At 50.8% G+C, this 18,557-nt stretch overlaps 1 pseudogene; it reads left to right on the forward strand.

Moving 5' to 3' along the window:
- The window catches only part of LOC136115891 (dynein axonemal heavy chain 9-like), a 91,226-nt pseudogene that overhangs the window by 54,616 nt on the left and 18,053 nt on the right, over positions 1 to 18,557 (forward strand).

The following is an 18,557-nucleotide window of genomic DNA, read 5'->3' on the forward strand; positions in this document are numbered from 1 at the left end:
GCAGGCTGAGGATTTCACCCATTGTGATTAGAGTGGCTGGACCAAACTCAATTGTCAAATCTGCTTGTGTCTCAGGGTCACGTCTTTCTAAAGAGGTGGCCCAGTGGGACCTATTTTATAGACCTGAACTTCAGTTTGGCATCTTTGTCTAAAATTTGGGAGTGTTTTTCTCAGGTGGTGCAGCTGGAGGAGTTGCTGACGGTCCGGCACTCTGTCTGCGTGGTGGGTAACGCGGGCGCGGGCAAGTCTCAGGTGATGAGATCCCTGAACAGGACTTACCAGATAATGAAGCGACGTCCTGTCTGGACAGACCTCAACCCCAAGGCAGTCACCAATGATGAGCTCTTTGGCATCATTAACCCAGCAACAAGAGAATGGAAAGACGGTAAATGTCATTTCATGTCTGAAATATGTAGATAAAGACGGGTATTTTTAATGACTTTCCCGAGCAGCAGCAGGGTGACTGGTTCTTCATGTGCAGGTCTGAGAGCCCAGGTGCTTGTCTGCTGCCTACAGCCACATGACAGTTTGTTGTTGAAAGGATACACAGGATGTTTTAGCTCTTTGATCTTCACATGGGAAATATAGCATAAGCCTACTTGATCCTATTGCCCTAAGAATAATTTTAATGCCCATTAATACCAACACTTACCAGTTCCTAAGTGGGGCAGGCAGTTTTTGGGAGTTGGCTGGACCAGTGATGGAAGAGATGTCCCTCCTGCACTGTGGTGTGCACTGGGACCCCAAAAAATGTCCCATCCCCAGGTTTTCATTGCTGATAGCACGCACAGCAGCCTTAACGTCAGTTTTTCCACTCAGTATGGCTGCCCGATCTCTGTAGCACACCAGCGTTTGCCAAGCTGTTGATCCTGCTTACTCCTGAGGAACATTTCAGACTTGCTGGAAGATTACAGAAAATCTGGAGTGGAAATGTTGGGTTGTGACTGATACATAAAGGCAGCTTCGATTTACGTGTGCGGCGGGTTTGGGAGGTGTGGGGGAGGTGAGGGAAGACATTACCATGAATCATCCACAGCAGCAGATGAGCTGCCACCCACCTCCCCTGGCCCCGCCATGGACCCTTCCCGACCCCCTGCTTTGCTCCAATGCCAGGTTAATTTCTTTCTAATTGTAATTAGGGAGCCTAAATCAAAGTGGCAGAGGGACGTGCAGGGTACAGCCTGAACTGTGCAGACTGGCTGCAGCAGTGGCTGCAGATCGAGGGCAGCGGTGACACCGAACAGCAGGAGGGACATTTTACAGGTGACTGTCCAGTGGTTTCTGGCCTGCGATGGTTTAAATGAAATAGTGGCACTCCTCCCTGAGCTTTCAAGGCAGATATTTTCTGCAGTAACCATTCCTGAAAATGTTGTTTCATGTTGTCAAAGACCAGCAAGGCAATCTTCACCACAGCCTAGCAAGAGGTGACCTGTTCCCTTACAGATCAGCCCCTGCTTTTCCGCTCCCCAGTTTTATCCTGTCACATTATCAGAAGTTGAAAAGGCCCTACATGTTAGGTGGTAAAAGGTCCCATATGGGAATCCCAAAAGTGTTCTTTGCAGAACAAAACTCTTCTTTTAAACCCCAAGAGAGCCGTGTGCTGTGGATGCACAAGGTCAGGACAGAGGCGCTTTCCTCTCCCCGCTGCCGCGGTGTATCCGAGGGAAGCCCTGATGCCCTGAGACAGCAACTGTTTCTGATGCTAATAATGTCGGAGTGGTTCCCAAGGCGTGTGTCCAACACGTAAGGAACTGGCTGGAGGCAGAGGCGCTGAAGCGTTATTTTTGTTGACCCAGTCTCGGGATCACACACCTGTTCCAGGTGAGCCGTTCTGCATTTGCTGAGCACAAGCTTTGTCTTCAGTCAGATGGTGCCACCAGCTGTTCCTGATCTGGATCACAAAGAAATAGCTTGTCCTGGAGAAAAAAAGAAAAAAAAAAAGAGTTCTTGTCACAATTCACTGGAAGAGAGGCTTTTTTTTAATGTTTGCCTGATGTTTTTTCATGAAGACCAGCATCTCCCGAGGTATTTTCACATGTAGAGGAGAGCAATAGTTTTGTGGAGTTTTCATTTGCTCTGCAGTGCTGCTGCTCTATTCCCAGCCTTCGTGGTCTTCTTAACATTCATTATTTACTCCCCTTGAGACTCTGTATCCTCTCTCTCCTTGATTTTACCAACATTTTGTTCTGTCATTCAATGTCATTCTGTGCTTGTTCTCCCCTCAGTCTCACTAAAGCCATGACCCAGCGTTTAATGCATCTTGATTGCCCTGATATACTTTGAGCCACAAAAAAATATTTATAAGGATTTCCTAGGCATATTCAGGTGGTTTTCTCTGCATTGTATAACTCATGCCGCCTTTTGCCTTTGAGTAGCTACTCTACATTTTTCTTATCCCTTATGATTCTCGGTGGGAATGAAGCTCGTGCGTAGGTCTGCAATCATTTTCAGTAGTGATAACTGATAACCCTTTTTTCGCTTTAAAGCAAACTAGAACCGTATTGTGATATAGTAATATTTACGTATAGGCACATAGAGTTTTGCATGTTTGAGAGGAAAGCATTAATTAGAGTAATTTTTACTGTGTTGCTGGAGAAAACCGTTAGAGCAGGTGTCAAGTTCAGTGTTCATCACCATCTTCCTGTCACCCTCCCAGGCCTGTTTTCATCAATCATGCGAGAGCTGGCCAACATCACGCATGACGGTCCCAAGTGGATGGTACTAGATGGAGATATTGATCCAATGTGGATTGAGTCGCTTAATACTGTGCTGGATGATAATAAGGTAATGAATATAAGTTAAAGAAGGAGATATTCTTTGACTGCATGGCATGGTTCAGCCTAAAAATGCAGATGCTGAAATAACACCTCCTAGAATAATGCGGTTGTGTTTCTTCAGATACACCAAACAATATCACATATAGAAAATGGTGGTTGAGGGGAAATAGCTCAAATCATGGTTTCATTGTAATTTCCCTTCCTGGAACTGGGCTCATGGATAATCACAGATGTCCTGATTGTAACTCCAGGCCCTTCAAAAATAGGGTGGGGTCATAATTCCACACCTTTTTCCGCCGCTCGAAGGGAGTGCTGTTCCTTTGAGTCATGGAAGACAGTTCTACTACCTGCTGGAAATCAGCTGCATTCCCTCAAGGAACTGTGCTGGCAGCAACCAAGCTTTTTAGTGCAAAGTGCTGAATGCTTTTCATTCCTGTTCCTGGGGAAGATGTCATTCTGTCTGTCTGTCTGCCCAATGCAGGTGCTGACCCTGGCGAGCAATGAGAGAATCCCTCTGAACCCAACGATGCGGTTGGTGTTTGAGATCAGCCACCTGCGCACAGCCACCCCAGCAACCGTGTCCCGAGCGGGTGAGTCCTGGCCTGAGCTCCGCACTGGGATTTGCCGTGAACCCAGGAGGATCTAGTGCCATTAACCAGTCTTCTGTTGGCCAACTTGACTCCTGTTGCGAGTACCCAACCTGAGATCACAGCGGCCGTGGGTGGACAGGGCAGGTTTCTGACAGACAAACTGAGGATCCTGACCCCAAATGCACATGTGGAGCTGTCATCATCCTGGAGATTTACCCAGAGCACTCTGACTGTTGGTGGGTGATCATGGCTTCAGCGTTGCTGAGTGCTCCTGTTGTGCAAAGCCCTTTGGATGGACTTTATGAGGAGAAGGACAGTATCTGTCCCAAAGAGTTCTTGATCTTCTGAAGAAGTGCATGAAGTATGGGAGAAGGGAATGGAGGTGTCCCCTAGTTTTACACATGGGGAAATGGGGCCCAGAGCAATGAAACTGCTCAGACAAGACAATGTTCTGAATTTAGGGCAAGGTCATGAAAAGCGCCGTGGTTTCAAGGGTGAAGTTTCTTCACTGTTCATGTTTCTACTCTGCAGTGGGGCAGGGAAAGGGGGCAGGTAATGGGACGTCCCGTCATATTTGATAGGGTTTTAGTTGTGTGAAAGTACCTGGTAAACTCTGCTGGAAGAAAGGAACAGTTTCTGCTATGTCTTTACTATATGTTCTCTCTTACCCTGGGCCTAAAGGGATCCTGTACATCAACCCGTCGGATCTGGGCTGGAATCCTCCAGTGAGCAGCTGGATCGACAGGCGAGAGATCCAGTCCGAAAGAGCCAACCTGACCGTTTTGTTTGATAAGTACCTGCCCATTTGCCTGGACACCCTCAGAACAAGGTACCATCTGATGAGTGATTGTGTCACCCGTGGTGAGGGCATGGGGACACCTGCCGCTGTCCAGCCCAGCTGTGCTGCGCTGGGTTGTGCTGCACATGATCCTCCTTGCCCCTGGCAGCCCTGAGCATCATTGGCTTAAGCTCAGAGAACCAGCAGGGCGAGGTGGGCAAAGTGACGCTCCTGCCTGTATCGTGTTGGTCAGATCTGGTTTTCATCTGATTTTGATTTGATTTTTATTGTATTTCCTGTATCAACTCTCTATCTCTTGGAAAATAATTCCGGCAGATCCCAAAGAGAAAGCTTTTCAGCCTCCTGATGTGTCAGGCTAGACCTGAGCCCACTCCACAAGTTATTTTTCATTAAGAACTTGGGTATTTGGAAGGGTCCTAGTGCTTCTTGGCTTGATTTGGCTTTAAAGCAGTGTCCACAGGGAAGTCATGTGGTTCTTGCTTATCATCATGTGAAACCATTCTCTTTCTCATACTGTGGTGAGGACTGGCCAAGGTAGAGTCCCAGAAAACTTAAGGGAGCATCTCCCATCCTCTACTTGCTTCCTATAGTTGCACTTTCCTTTAAAAACAAAAGAAAAATCAGTGAGCATGGGAGATGTCAGCCAAAAGGGGGATGTGTCAGAAGGGTCTGGAATCAGGACTTAAACATTGTGCTAGGGAACTTCTCTCTGTGGGACCAAGTTGGTTTTGACTGTTGGTAGCAAAGTCAATCGGACGTTTCCCATTCTGTTTGCTGAACGTTGTCTCAGAGCGTGAAATCCACGGGATGAGCTGCAGGCAACCCTGAGCTGAGTGTTTTGGTAGCTTGCTTAATTCAGAAATCGTAGAACCAACCTTTCAAATAGCTATAATTACTTTATGGAGGACTTCAGTGCAGCTACAATATTAGTTTGGAATTCTGTAAGTGTAGCTTAAATGAATGTAAAATGGCAAGATGAAAGGGTTTATTTTATTACTCCTCTATTTGACCGCTTTTGAACTCATCGTGCTCGCAGGAAATCATTGCCTTTAGCAAGTCTTCCATTCTGCTTCTTTCAAGAAGATCAAAGTTTTAAAATGCTTGAAACTTCTGATTATTGTTATTACTTGTATATGTGCCGGTGCCAGTGGGTCTGAGTGTGAGAATGGGTGTTCTCTTTATTGTACCTGGGAATAGGACACGTACCGCTGACAAGCAGAATGCCAGTGTTCTGAAAGAGCATTTCTAGTCTTCCTGGGTTGTGATGGACGTATTGCTTTCTAATTTCCATCCCTTAGATTTAAGAAGATTATTCCCATTCCTGAACAGAGTATGGTTCAGATGTTGTGCTACCTCCTTGAATGTCTCCTGGCAGAGGAGAACACACCTCCTGACTGTCCCAAGGAGCTTTATGAACTTTACTTTGTCTTTGCTGCCGTCTGGGCCTTTGGTGGATCAATGTTTCGAGATCAGGTAAGACGGAAGATGCCTCTTCAGCATCTTTCACACAGTTTGCTTGTGTGGTTTTGTGTTGTTTTGATTTCTTCATACTTTCTGAAACATAGTGCTATGCCAGTAATGCTGTTTTCCTGGGGCTCTCATATAGGTGATAATAAACTAGAAACACAACAATTCCTTTTACGAAAGGCCTCGTTATCCAGGGTGTAACACCACCGGAGAACAGCTGAGGGGTCAGTGGTAAAGGTGGAGGGATGTTTGCTTATGCAGATGCATTTCACTGGGGAGAAACATAAGGTTAACTTATAGAAGCCTGTGGATGTGCATAATGTGATCAAATTAAGACTGATTTATCAGATGGATGTATCAGTGGAGCAGTCTTTCAGCCTTCTGACTGCACAGGTAGACGTGCTACATAACACAAACCAGCCGGTGTTTTGTCACCAGGGCAGAGCAGAGCCGGAGGAACAACCTCCCTTGACCTGCTGGTCATACTTTTCCTAAGGCACCCCAGGTGCCATTGACTTTCGTGGCCACAGGGGCACACCTACTCTTGGGTGGTTGCATCCCCTAGTCAGAGGACGCCTTATCCTCAGATCTAAAGTGTGTAGTCCTGATGTCTGGGTCTGCCCACACTGCACTGCTGTCAAGGGCTTGGAGATCCACGTCTGATCTCCGCTGGGCTTGTGTCAAACTCTGTGTTGTCTGGACTATGCGGGAGGTCTCTCCACGAATGTAACACCAGACACCCCTCCCCAGCTCGGGTGGAGGCACTGCCGTTCTTGATGGCTGCTCAAGTGCTCCCAGGGGTCTCTTTGTGTGTTTTCATGTACCTTAACGCCAGACCTAGAGTGTCTGCTGGTCTCTTCAGATTTGCTCCATGCCAAGGATCAGATGCTTCAGGAAGTGCTGAACAACACAGCTCAAGCTCAGCTGGGTGCTCACTTGGTGCCGTCACACCTTGTGACCATTGAATGACCTGTGCGAGACCAGCTTCCTTGGTCCTTGTGGAGCCTCCATTTCCCATGTGCCAGCTGGGAAATACTCAGCCTTAGTGTTGCCAGTCTAGGATGACTTAAAGAAACAAAACAAAGCACAATAAAGCCTGGGAAGCACTACTTGTCTTTGCTTCAGCAGTACAAGCGCAAGTATGCTGGTGTGCGGTGCTGTGGCAGCTGGCCGCTGTGTTCCCCGTGCCGCACAGTCAGTCTCGGGTGCATCAGGCCGGGCTCCTGCCTGCGGTAGTGGCTCTGGGTGGGCTGCAGGAGCAGCTGCAGGCACAGCGACCCTCCGGGAGGCTCCGCCGGGAGCCTGGCTGTGCGTTACTGCCCGCGGTGCTCTGTAAATGTCAGAGCTGAGAGTGCGAGGATACAGCAGTCCGAGCAATGGGGAGCCTGATGAAAAATGATCCAATATAAAATCTGTTTATTGCTTTCCACCGAAGGTGCCCTTCGCGCTGACCTTTCGCGGCCGAAATGTCAGGAGAAACAGTCTGGGAGGCTTCCCACTACTCGGTGCTTGTTGGTGGGTAGCGGGGCCCCTGTATAAAAACAGATGATAGATTTGCCATTTCCTGGCTCTGAAATTAGCGGTAATCCATATGGGGTTTTTATTAAGGAAGTGGTTTGAATTCCACACCGTTCTGGCAATAGAGCTGGGGCTGGAGTGGCTCCATTTAACCGCGGGGTCAGGGAGGGCGGGCAGCGCGGCACAGCGCGCTTGCAGGCGGTCTGGCTGTGCGGGGTAAGGGCACCCTTGTGGGAAAGCTTTTAGCAGCCACGCACGTCCCGCTCCACTGCGGGCTACTCTGCTGCCGCTGCTGAGGAGTTATAACAACAGGAGAACGGAGAATTACAGGGATTCTGCCTCTCTGAATAGCATGAGTCTGCAAAATCGTGGATACTGTTAATGTGTTTTTCAAATCCACTGGTCTTTTGAGGGACTGTGGCTCAGGAGGCTTTATGGAGGACACTTGGTTCAGTTCAGCAACAAACCCAGGTTTCCTCATGGAGGCCGAGCAGCCTATGGACAATGTGTTGGTGACCCCACATTGTATGGCTATGGGGAGGAGAGACCCGCAGACACCCCAGGAACAAACTGTGCTGTTAAAACGGGCTAAATGATGCGTCCGGTATTTCACAAACATCTTTCTCACAGCAATTTTCCTCTCCTCCTCCCCTCCACCTCTCTCCAGTTCCCATTGTCCACATGGGAAGGTGTTTGGGCAGAATGGCTGGCCCAATGTCATACAGGAGACCTAGGGCAGAGGAGGGGACTAAGCACATTTTGTGAGTCCTGACCCAGCATCTAAAGCAAAACTGTCACCCCAGTTGAAAAAATTCAGATGCTCCAAAATCTCCATGTGTAGAAAGATGCAATGGGGAAAAGCAAGGAAACGGGTGCTTTGAGGGGAATGTGGCAGCGCAGAATCACGGCGGGGTCAAAGGGGCAGACCCTCGCTGCTGCTTTGGTACGCTGGTGTCTGCAGTCCTGCTTGTCTGAAACGTTGTGGCTTGAAAAGAAGCCAGAAGACAACAACTCACTCTGAATAGAGTGGTGTGATTGGTGAGGAAAGGCTTTGGTATGCATGCTGTGACTGACCATGAGCACAGATGTAGACGGATGTTGTGTCCTTGTCTGTTGGAAGAAGTAGGCACCAAGAATCAATCAAGTGGTCTGTTTAGTCATAGGCACGTATTTCTCTTTTTCAAATTGATCCATCTATCTAGTCTCAGACATACCAAGAGTGATCAACACAGAGGATGAATTATTTAGATGGATAAATAGGACTGATGAGCAGAAATGAAGAAAATGAAAAATTAGGCTTAATAGCAGGAAAAATGATAAGAACTTTATGCTGTGGAATATATTTTAAGGACTAATCCCGCTCTGGTGGACTGGGATAGATAACATTCTCCATTACTAATTAATTGATCCAGATTAGTGTATTTTCTCCACTTTTTGTCTTATAGCTTGTGGACTACAGAGTGGAGTTCAGCAAGTGGTGGGTGGCAGAATTCAAGACTATCAAGTTTCCCTCTCAGGGCACAGTCTTTGACTTCTACATTGATCCAGAAACGAAGAAGTTTGAACCTTGGTCTAAACTTATTCCTCAGTTTGAATTTGATCCAGAAATGCCCTTACAGGTATGTGAACCTTGCACGTGTTTTGTCTGGGAAGAGCACATGCATTTTAGTGACTGTATGCAGGCATTTCAATTGAAGTCTCATTCGAGGTCAAGCACTTCATAATAAGAATGGCATTCCGTCCTGGTTTTGTTAAAAACAAGTTTCTCTTTTAGTGAATTTGCCTGTCAGGTAAAACCTTCATATCAGCTGCGTTTTCCTGGAGAACCAGATCCATGTTTTGGTAAACATAGCAATGGAATGTGAGGTTATTGATAAGGACAGATTCGCATCTCGCGAGAGGGGCAATGAGAAACAGGTGACCAAGAAACTGACAAACAGAGTATAACATCCCATTCACGTGAATACTTCATATAAAAGTGGGAGATCACGAGGATCTCGTCCATTTTGCTTATGGCCGAGATTAGGAGAGGACCTTGCTGGTCGTCCCTGCGAACTGAGGCCTCATGACAGACTGAATCCAGCTCCGGTTGGCTGCACAGTCCAGTCCAGGACTTCAGGTGCCAGCTCTGCAGTTGCTGGGGCTTTCAAGATTGGTTTTGTATATTTTGTATTATTTTCTCTATTCTTATCAGTAGCATTAGTAAAACATCTTTAATTTTTCCAATTCTCTTCTATCTATCCTTCTTTCCCTCCCAATCACCTGTCCTGAGTGGGAATGGGGGAGAGAGAGGGGCTGAAGGTGGGGGAGAGGGGGCTAACAACACATCTGCCATGGTTGTATTGTCACCCCACAATCAAAACCCTTGACACATTCTTTCTGAAGTACAACTCAATTACCCATCTTTCTTTACTGTACTTTGACTGTGAAGACTCATCCTCCATCCATCTTCCAGAGCTGAGTGATGTACATGAGGCGCAGGCTCAGAGACACCTATGAGCCAGGGCTGGTGTGCCCAGGGTGCGGGATGGAGGTGCGTTTGGCCTGCAGAGAGAAGCAGGATGTGGGACAACGTAGTGACAAAGTCCCTGAGACACCATCTCGTCATTCTGCGTGGCTGAAAATAGGGTTGTTTATATGATTTGGACGAAAAATGAGAGTTGCTGCAGGTAGTGAATTGCGTTTGCCAGCTATGCCTTTCTTTCCTTTTAGAGGTGCCACAGTGAGCAGATGACTTGTAAAAATTGTTACCATTTTAGCAAAATGTGTGTTTGCGGGGAGATCCAGATGTTGCTCTCAGCATCCCGCTGTCATTGTTCCGTCTGTACAGATAGTTTGACTTGAATGGTTGGTAGCAGTGTATTGTTCCCTTCCTAGCGCCATCTAGAAACTCAGGTCACCGCACTCATTCCTGGCTCTCCCAGTTTGATGTCTCCTCAGAACATGGCAGTGGGGTGGTGCCACAGATGGGTACACTTACCTGCTCGTTTTGCCCCTCTCAGGCTTGCCTGGTGCCCACCACCGAGACGGTCCGTGTGCGGTACTTCATGGACAGGCTCCTGGAGCGCCGGCGCCCCGTGATGCTGGTGGGCAACGCCGGCACGGGGAAGTCTGTGCTGGTGGGGGACAAGCTCTGCTCACTGGATACAGACGCCTATGTGGTGAAGAAGGTCCCGTTTAACTACTACGCCACCTCTGCCATGCTGCAAGGTAAGACAATGGCTGAGATGTGGGACTTCTGCCTGGCAGGTCACCAAATTCCTGGGGTGTCCGTCGGGGTTTGGAGCTGGGTGTGCACTGTGGGCACTGCACTGGCACCCACTGACTCTTAAATCCCACTGTGAAAGTCACTGGTCCGCAGACTCCTGGTTTTATGGAAAATGGCATTTCCCAACATGAGGGATTGAATTCTGAACACCACGACTCTGGTTCAGGGCTGTGCAAAGCACACACTTAAATCTGCTGCTGTTCTCTACAGCACACAGCTCGTACTTGACTTGAGGTGTGTCTTTAATACGCTTGAATTTAAGCCCGTGCTGAATAGAATGGGTTGCTTGGCTGGGATCTAAGCTGTCCTCAGAGTGCAATGATGGGAATTGCATCCCAGTTGTCAGTGAGGACAGTGCTAATGGGGATGTGCAGGTGCTGCTGGTTCCTGGGCTGTCCCCCGCATCCTGATGCAGCCCCGTGTGCTCCCACGGAGCGGGTGCCACATCCCACCGCCCCAGGGGACACGGCTGCTGACCCTGGGAGGCTCTGACCTGGGGAAGCCCATGAGAATATCTTTGATGAGGATTTTGGCACATCAGTGAAAGATGAAGTTTGAGACCAGGATAAGGTCAGTTCTGCTGTGTAGTCTTTTCACAGATGAAGAGAAAGAGGGAATTGTTGAAAAGTGACTCATTTTGGAATGGTATTTTCACTTTCAGTTGACCTAAAGAGAGAGGATAATTTTCTACATGTATTTATTAATCAGGAATGAAACAACCTTGCTTGTTTTGAGTTGAACAACAGCTGTGGGTCACTGTAAACCAAAATAACTTCCTTTATGGAGTTTGGTCTGACCCAAGTGTCCTGAAATCCCTTTACTCCCTCTACAGGACCAGCACCAGTGAGACCAAGGTTTTAACCTTCACCATGTGGGTTTTTCCTGGCCAGGTGGCCCTGGGGCGAACACGCTCACGGCCATGAGCATCACAGCCCCTGTCTGTGCTCTGCTGGGCTCCCGACACTGCAGATGTTTTAAGGAAGGTGTCAGAGTTTAAAGTTGCCCTGTGGGACTGATCCACTCGCAGAGGTGACAGCACAGGCTCAGCCCACGCTGTGTCACCTGGGGCTGTGTCGTGGAGTCACGGCAGCTTTCTGGGGCAGGTCTGAAGGGTTTTGGGTCTTGCTAGTGTGTGATGGCTGCAGTCTCCCTCCTCCCTCCCAGGTGCCCCTTTGCTTTTTTCCCTGTGTTGGGGTCTCTGCAAAATGCCCTTGAGCTGCTAAATGGGCTGAGCTGTCTGGCTGTCTGTCTGTCTGTCTGTCTGTCTGTCTCTCTGTCCAGCTGCCTGGGTGGGGGACAAAGATGCTGAGGGACCTAGAGATTCTTTCTTATGGGGAGAGACTGAGAGCTCTGGGGCTGTTGAGCTGGAGAAGAGAAGCTGAGAGGGATCTGATCAATGGGATCAATATCTCAGGGTGGCTGTCAGAGGATGGACCAGAGTCTGTTCAGTGGTGCCCAACGCCAGGGTGAGGGACAACGGGCACAGACTGAAACACAGGAGGCTCCATCTGAACATGAGCAGAAATTTGTTTGCTGGGAGGTGCCAGAGCCTGGCCCAGGCTGCCCAGAGCGGGTGTGGAGTCTCCTTCTCTGAGACATTGAAACCCGCCTGGACCCACCTGTGTGATCTGCTCTGTGACCCTGCGTGAGCAGGGCTTGGACTGGGGGATCTGCAGAGGGCCCTTCAGCCCAACCAGCCTGGGATCCTGTGATTCTGTGAATGTGCAGCCGTTTGTCTCCAGCTGGATGGGCGAGTGTGTGCAGGTGTTATTTGTACAGGCAGACCTGGCACCGTGTCCCTGGTCATGAGCTGTGGGCTGAGTCAGTGATTTTCTTCCCCTGCACAGAGGAGCAAGTTGTCTTGTGTGTGGATGAAGATGTGGTGGTGAGATTTGCATTGAGAAGCATGATTTATACTGCTTGGCCTGGATCCCTGCTGCTCATTTTTTAGAGTTAATTTGTCCCTTTTTGTGTAGTTTGTCACTTGGCTGCTTTATTCTTTTCCCCAGCAGGCACATCTTTAAATTTGTAAAACATGGGCACAAAGTAATTTTGGATTTTTTCTTACTTAAAAAAGATCCTAACCTGAGTTCCAGTAGTTCCTTAGACAAGGTGCCTGTTGCTGCAGAGATGTATAAGATGCAGCCCTTAGGGGAAGCAGAGTTGTTGTTCAACCCATCCCTGCATCCTGTGGCTTCCAGAAGCGCCGTGTGCACAGGGGTTAAAAGGAGCCCAGCACTCTCTCTGCCTGAACCTGGGGCCAGTTTGGGGATTTTCTGTAGTTTATTGTGACTAAATACCACATTCTGTGGCATTTGCCCTGGGCCTCGCTCTGCTTCGTGCCCTCTTGGGCCTCTGCCCCTCCATCAGATGTAGCCCTGACTTCTGTCATTCAGAGAAATTGCAATAAATCTTGTGGTTTTTTTTGTTTGGGTTCTTTTTTTCCCTCTCCCTTGCTCACCAACCAGAAGGTACGAGGTGTCCAGACTGTTTCTTTGAGGTGCTGGTTTGAGTATGTGTCAGGATCTCACACAGACACACCGCCCCTTATTATTATTGTGAGATACGGCTTTGAATTAAAATACCACTTCCACGAACATGTCACTTGATCCCCAGTAATTGCATTTCAGTGTGATGAATCTCTTGCATACTTGTTTAACCTCAAAAAGGGCTGATTTTATATGTTAATTAGGGACTAATTAAATTTAAATTAAATGCTTATTTGAAACACTTAATTTAACTTGCTACCAGAAATTTCGAATATTGTGGTTTTATTGAACGGGGAGAGAGGCTCCGCTGAGGAAAGATTCATCATTTTTCGTAGCACAATCCATTCCTTTGTGCAGCAACTGTCTGTGACAAGAAATCAGCTGCATTTTGAGTGGTGAGCAAGGCGAGCTGTCTGCAGTGCACCCGAGCAGGAAAAACCCAGCGTTTTGAAAGGTCTGTGATCTGAAACAAACCAACGGAATATAAATCTTCCTTAACAACTTTTGCACGTGATAATAAATGGCTTAAAAAAACTCCCAGTCCCGTTTACATTTGCCAGTCTTCCCTAATTACAAAGAATTGCTACTTACCGTGTGCTGCTTTATAGCACCTTATAGGTCTGTTGGCAACCCAAAACTGCTAATGAAACAAATTCTTCGAGTAAGCACAGGGCAGAAAACCCCCCCGGGGTCTGGGCAGAGGAGCGTTGCTTCCGTTTGCTTTTCCACTTACTGAGACAGTAAAGGTTGCCTGGGCTGCAATCAGAGGAATCAATAACCTATAGAACATGATGTGCAGCGACGTGGGGTGATTTTTATTAAATATCAGCCCAGGATTATAAATATTCCCCACGTTTTATGAGCTAGAGCAACATATGACCCCAGCCTTCTGCTAAAACAAATTAAAGTCTTCCAAGGCTTTGAAATGCGAAACTGTTCTCTCCGTGCTTTCCTTTGCGTGTGCGTGACCCTACTTGAAACTAGGTGGTAATTTGACAGCTCGTGTTGGAATTAAGTCTTGTCACATTATCTGGAGGGTTGGGTAACGCTGGTGAGAAGATCAGGGAACTTATGATTATTTGATGCATTTAAATAAAAGTGTCATGTTGGTTGTTCTGAAGATGTCCAGGAATTTGGCCCTGAGATCGCCTGTTTTTGTCTAACAGGGTAAAAGATGCATATATTCACAAAACCAGCAGCTTTGCTCGTGGGCTTCTGTGCCCACAGCATCCATCTCCCTTTCTCCATGGCAGCGCCCAGTGCCTGCTGCCCTGGCCACGCTGCAGTTGCCGCATCGCCGGGGCAGGCAGCAGGGGATGCTCACTGCTCTGGCACAGCCACCTCTGCAAGCAAGATTTCGTTTAAAAAATTATGCAGAAGAGATTCAAAAGGCTTTATCTTGCATGAAAAGCTCTTGTTTGCTCTGAGGTAGACATGTTTTGTAGCAGACGAAGTTTGTTGTATTTTTGTTTGGAAGGAAGAGTTGAGAGCTTTCTGATTTAAGTCAAACCAAAGTGCTGACCAAGGGTCCCTGCAGGGCTCCCAGCTGCACTGTAGAATCATAGAATCAGTTTGGTTGGAAGAGACCTTCAGGATCATCGAGTCCAACCGTAACCCAGCTCTAGCACTCTAGTCCCTGAGAACCTCATCTCCACGTCTGTCCAACCCTCCAGGGCTGGTGACTCCAGCACTGCCCTGGGCAGCCTGTTCCAATGCCCCACAGCCCTTTGGGGAAGAAATTGTTCCCCAGATCCAACCTCAACCTCCCCTGGTGCAACTTGAGACCATTTCCTCTGCTCCTGGCGCTTGTTCCTGGGGAGCAGAGCCCGACCCCCCTGGCTCCAAGCTCCTTTCAGGCAGTTCAGAGATCAGAAGGTCTCCCCTCAGCTCCTGTTCTCCAGCTGAACCCCCAGGCCCCTCAGCTGCTCCTCATACAGCTGCAGCTGGGGGACATCTCAGCTCCTTGAGGGGCCGCTGTAGCTACACACAGCACAGCAGTGAGCTGGGCTGAGAAATCATTTTTATTTTGCAGCAGTTGCTCTCCCAGTAGATGAGCTTTGCACCTCTGCCTCCCTACAGGTATGCTTGAGAAACCTCTGGAGAAAAAGGCTGGTAGGAATTATGGCCCTCCAGGTACCAAGAAGCTCGTGTACTTCATTGATGATCTCAACATGCCCGAGGTGGACGCTTACGGGACAGTGCAGCCCCATACGCTGATCCGGCAGCACCTGGACTACGGCCACTGGTAGGAGCCTGCTTGGGCTTGGTTGTCGGAGACCTTTTTGTTCAGCTCCAGTGCTGGGGAGTGGGTTTGAGAGAATCTCAAAGCGTGGGTCCCTCTTCCCATTGCATACTGCTGGGCTAGAGCTGGTTGGGAGGCTCTGGGTGAACTGAGAGTTGAGCACCCTCAGGGCTTCCCCTGTCCCCAGCAAACAAATTCACTTAGAATCACAAAACGTCCTGAGCTGGAAGGGACCCGCAAGGATCATCGAGTCCAGCTCCTGTCCCTGCACAGGACAACCCCACAGTTCACACCGTGTGTCCGAGGACGTTGTCCATCGCTTCTTTAATACCGCTTGATTGCTTACTCATAGCTGGGTTGAGAGGAGCTTTGCTCTGCTCTTGCTGTGGCTTGTGACTGTGGTCCCAGTGCAAAGCCTGCGAGGGGAGCGCGATGCTCGGCCTTGCTGCCCCGCGACGCTGAGAGCAGAGGCGGCTGTGGATTTGGCCTCAGCTGGGGTGAACCCCCCTGCTGTGAGCACCTAACATTGTCTTCTGTCAGGCAGCAGCAAACAACCATTATCTAGGCAGAGGTGATTTGGAGGAAAAGCAGTGACTGTTTTGGAAGGAGGTTGGTGTGTTTTACACTTCAGCCAGCAGCTCTGTGTGGGACATGAATATTTGCATCTCTCCACAGGGAATACAGGGCAGGGACGCATTGCAATTTCCACTCTCCTCAGCTGTGTGCATGCCTGAGCTCTGCCAAAAGCTTCCGAGGAACAGAGACAGTGGAGCGGAGGCAGAAATCTTGGGCTGTGGGTGTCAGGGAAGTCAGGCAGATAGAGGGTGAGGGAGCTGCGAGGGAGCGTTGGAGGCACAAGGGGCTGCAGCGAGGAGTAGGGGGATGCAGTGAGGCGCAGAGGGATGCAACGAGGTGTGGGGGATGGAGTGAGGCATAGGGGGATGCAGCGAGGTGCGGTGGGATGCAGCAACGTACAGGGGATGCAGCGAGGTGCGGGGGGATGCAGCAACGTACAGGGGATGCAGCGAGGTGCGGGGGGATGCAGCAACGTACAGGGGATGCAGCGAGGTGCGGTGGGATGCAGCAACGTACAGGGGATGCAGCGAGGTGCGGGGGGATGCAGCAACGTACAGGGGATGCAGCGAGGTGCGGGCGGATGCAGCAACGTACAGGGGATGCAGCGAGGTGCGGGGGGATGCAGCAACGTACAGGGGATGCAGCGAGGTGCGGGGGGATGCAGCAACGTACAGGGGATGCAGCGAGGTGCGGTGGGATGCAGCAACGTACAGGGGATGCAGCGAGGTGCGGGCGGATGCAGCAACGTACAGGGGATGCAGCGAGGTGCGGGCGGATGCAGCAACGTACAGGGGATGCAGCGAGGTGCGGGCGGATGCAGCAACGTGCAGGGGATGCAGCGAGGTGCGGGGGGATGCAGCAACGTACAGGGGATGCAGCGAGGTGCGGGGGGATGCAGCAACGTACAGGGGATGCAGCGAGGTGCGGTGGGATGCAGCAACGTGCAGGGCATGCAGCGAGGTGCGGGGGGATGCAGCAACGTACAGGGGATGCAGCGAGGTGCGGGCGGATGCAGCAACGTACAGGGGATGCAGCGAGGTGCGGGGGGATGCAGCAACGTACAGGGGATGCAGCGAGGTGCGGGCGGATGCAGCAACGTACAGGGGATGCAGCGAGGTGCGGGGGGATGCAGCAACGTACAGGGGATGCAGCGAGGTGCGGGCGGATGCAGCAACGTACAGGGGGTGCAGCGAGGTGCGGGCGGATGCAGCAACGTACAGGGGATGCAGCGAGGTGCGGGCGGATGCAGCAACGTACAGGGGATGCAGCGAGGTGCGGGGGGATGCAGCAACGTACAGGGGGTGCAGCGAGGTGCGGGGGGATGCAGCAACGTACAGGGGATGCAGCGAGGTGCGGGGGGATGCAGCAACGTACAGGGGGTGCAGCGAGGTGCGGGGGGATGCAGCGAGGTGCGGGGGGATGCAGCAACGTACAGGGGATGCAGCGAGGTGCGGGGGGATGCAGCAACGTACAGGGGATGCAGCGAGGTGCGGGGGGATGCAGCAACGTACAGGGGATGCAGCGAGGTGCGGGGGGATGCAGCAACGTACAGGGGATGCAGCGAGGTGCGGGGGGATGCAGCAACGTACAGGGGATGCAGCGAGGTGCGGGCGGATGCAGCAACGTACAGGGGATGCAGCGAGGTGCGGGGGGATGCAGCAACGTACAGGGGATGCAGCGAGGTGCGGGCGGATGCAGCAACGTACAGGGGATGCAGCGAGGTGCGGGGGGATGCAGCAACGTACAGGGGATGCAGCGAGGTGCGGGGGGATGCAGCAACGTACAGGGGATGCAGCGAGGTGCGGGCGGATGCAGCAACGTACAGGGGATGCAGCGAGGTGCGGGCGGATGCAGCAACGTACAGGGGATGCAGCGAGGTGCGGGGGGATGCAGCAACGTACAGGGGATGCAGCGAGGTGCGGGCGGATGCAGCAACGTACAGGGGATGCAGCGAGGTGCGGGCGGATGCAGCAACGTACAGGGGATGCAGCGAGGTGCGGGGGGATGCAGCAACGTACAGGGGATGCAGCGAGGTGCGGGGGGATGCAGCAACGTACAGGGGATGCAGCGAGGTGCGGGGGGATGCAGCAACGTACAGGGGATGCAGCGAGGTGCGGGGGGATGCAGCAACGTACAGGGGATGCAGCGAGGTGCGGTGGGATGCAGCAACGTACAGGGGATGCAGCGAGGTGCGGGGGGATGCAGCAACGTACAGGGGATGCAGCGAGGTGCGGGCGGATGCAGCAACGTACAGGGGATGCAGCGAGGTGCGGGCGGATGCAGCAACGTACAGGGGATGCAGCGAGGTGCGGGCGGATGCAGCAACGTACAGGGGATGCAGCGAGGTGCGGGCGGATGCAGCAACGTACAGGGGATGCAGCGAGGTGCGGGGGGATGCAGCAACGTACAGGGGATGCAGCGAGGTGCGGGCGGATGCAGCAACGTACAGGGGATGCAGCGAGGTGCGGGCGGATGCAGCATGCCATGGGTCCCCTCCCAGACACATCGAGGCCTTCTGCCCATGTGCTCAGCAGTGCCCACTGGGCACTGTATTGCATGCAGGAAGTTATCATCTCACCAATATAATAGGCTCAGGTAGGATCTCTCAGCAAAGCATATTTTATTAACGATTTTGCAAGGTCGGGTGTTCCACCTAAAGGTAGGCACACAAAACAGGGCAAAAAGCCACTGCTTATATCCACCCCTAATCCCAACTGCAAATTCCCTCCCCAGTTCCCCGTTGGTTGGGTACGGCAGGGTTTACAGACTACCTGACACTTCCTAGCTGCCAAGGCTCAGTTTACCTGTCTCACGACTCCATTCTAATAACC

This window comes from Patagioenas fasciata, chromosome 34 (assembly GCF_037038585.1).
Source record: "Patagioenas fasciata isolate bPatFas1 chromosome 34, bPatFas1.hap1, whole genome shotgun sequence".
Classification (NCBI taxonomy): domain Eukaryota; kingdom Metazoa; phylum Chordata; class Aves; order Columbiformes; family Columbidae; genus Patagioenas; species Patagioenas fasciata.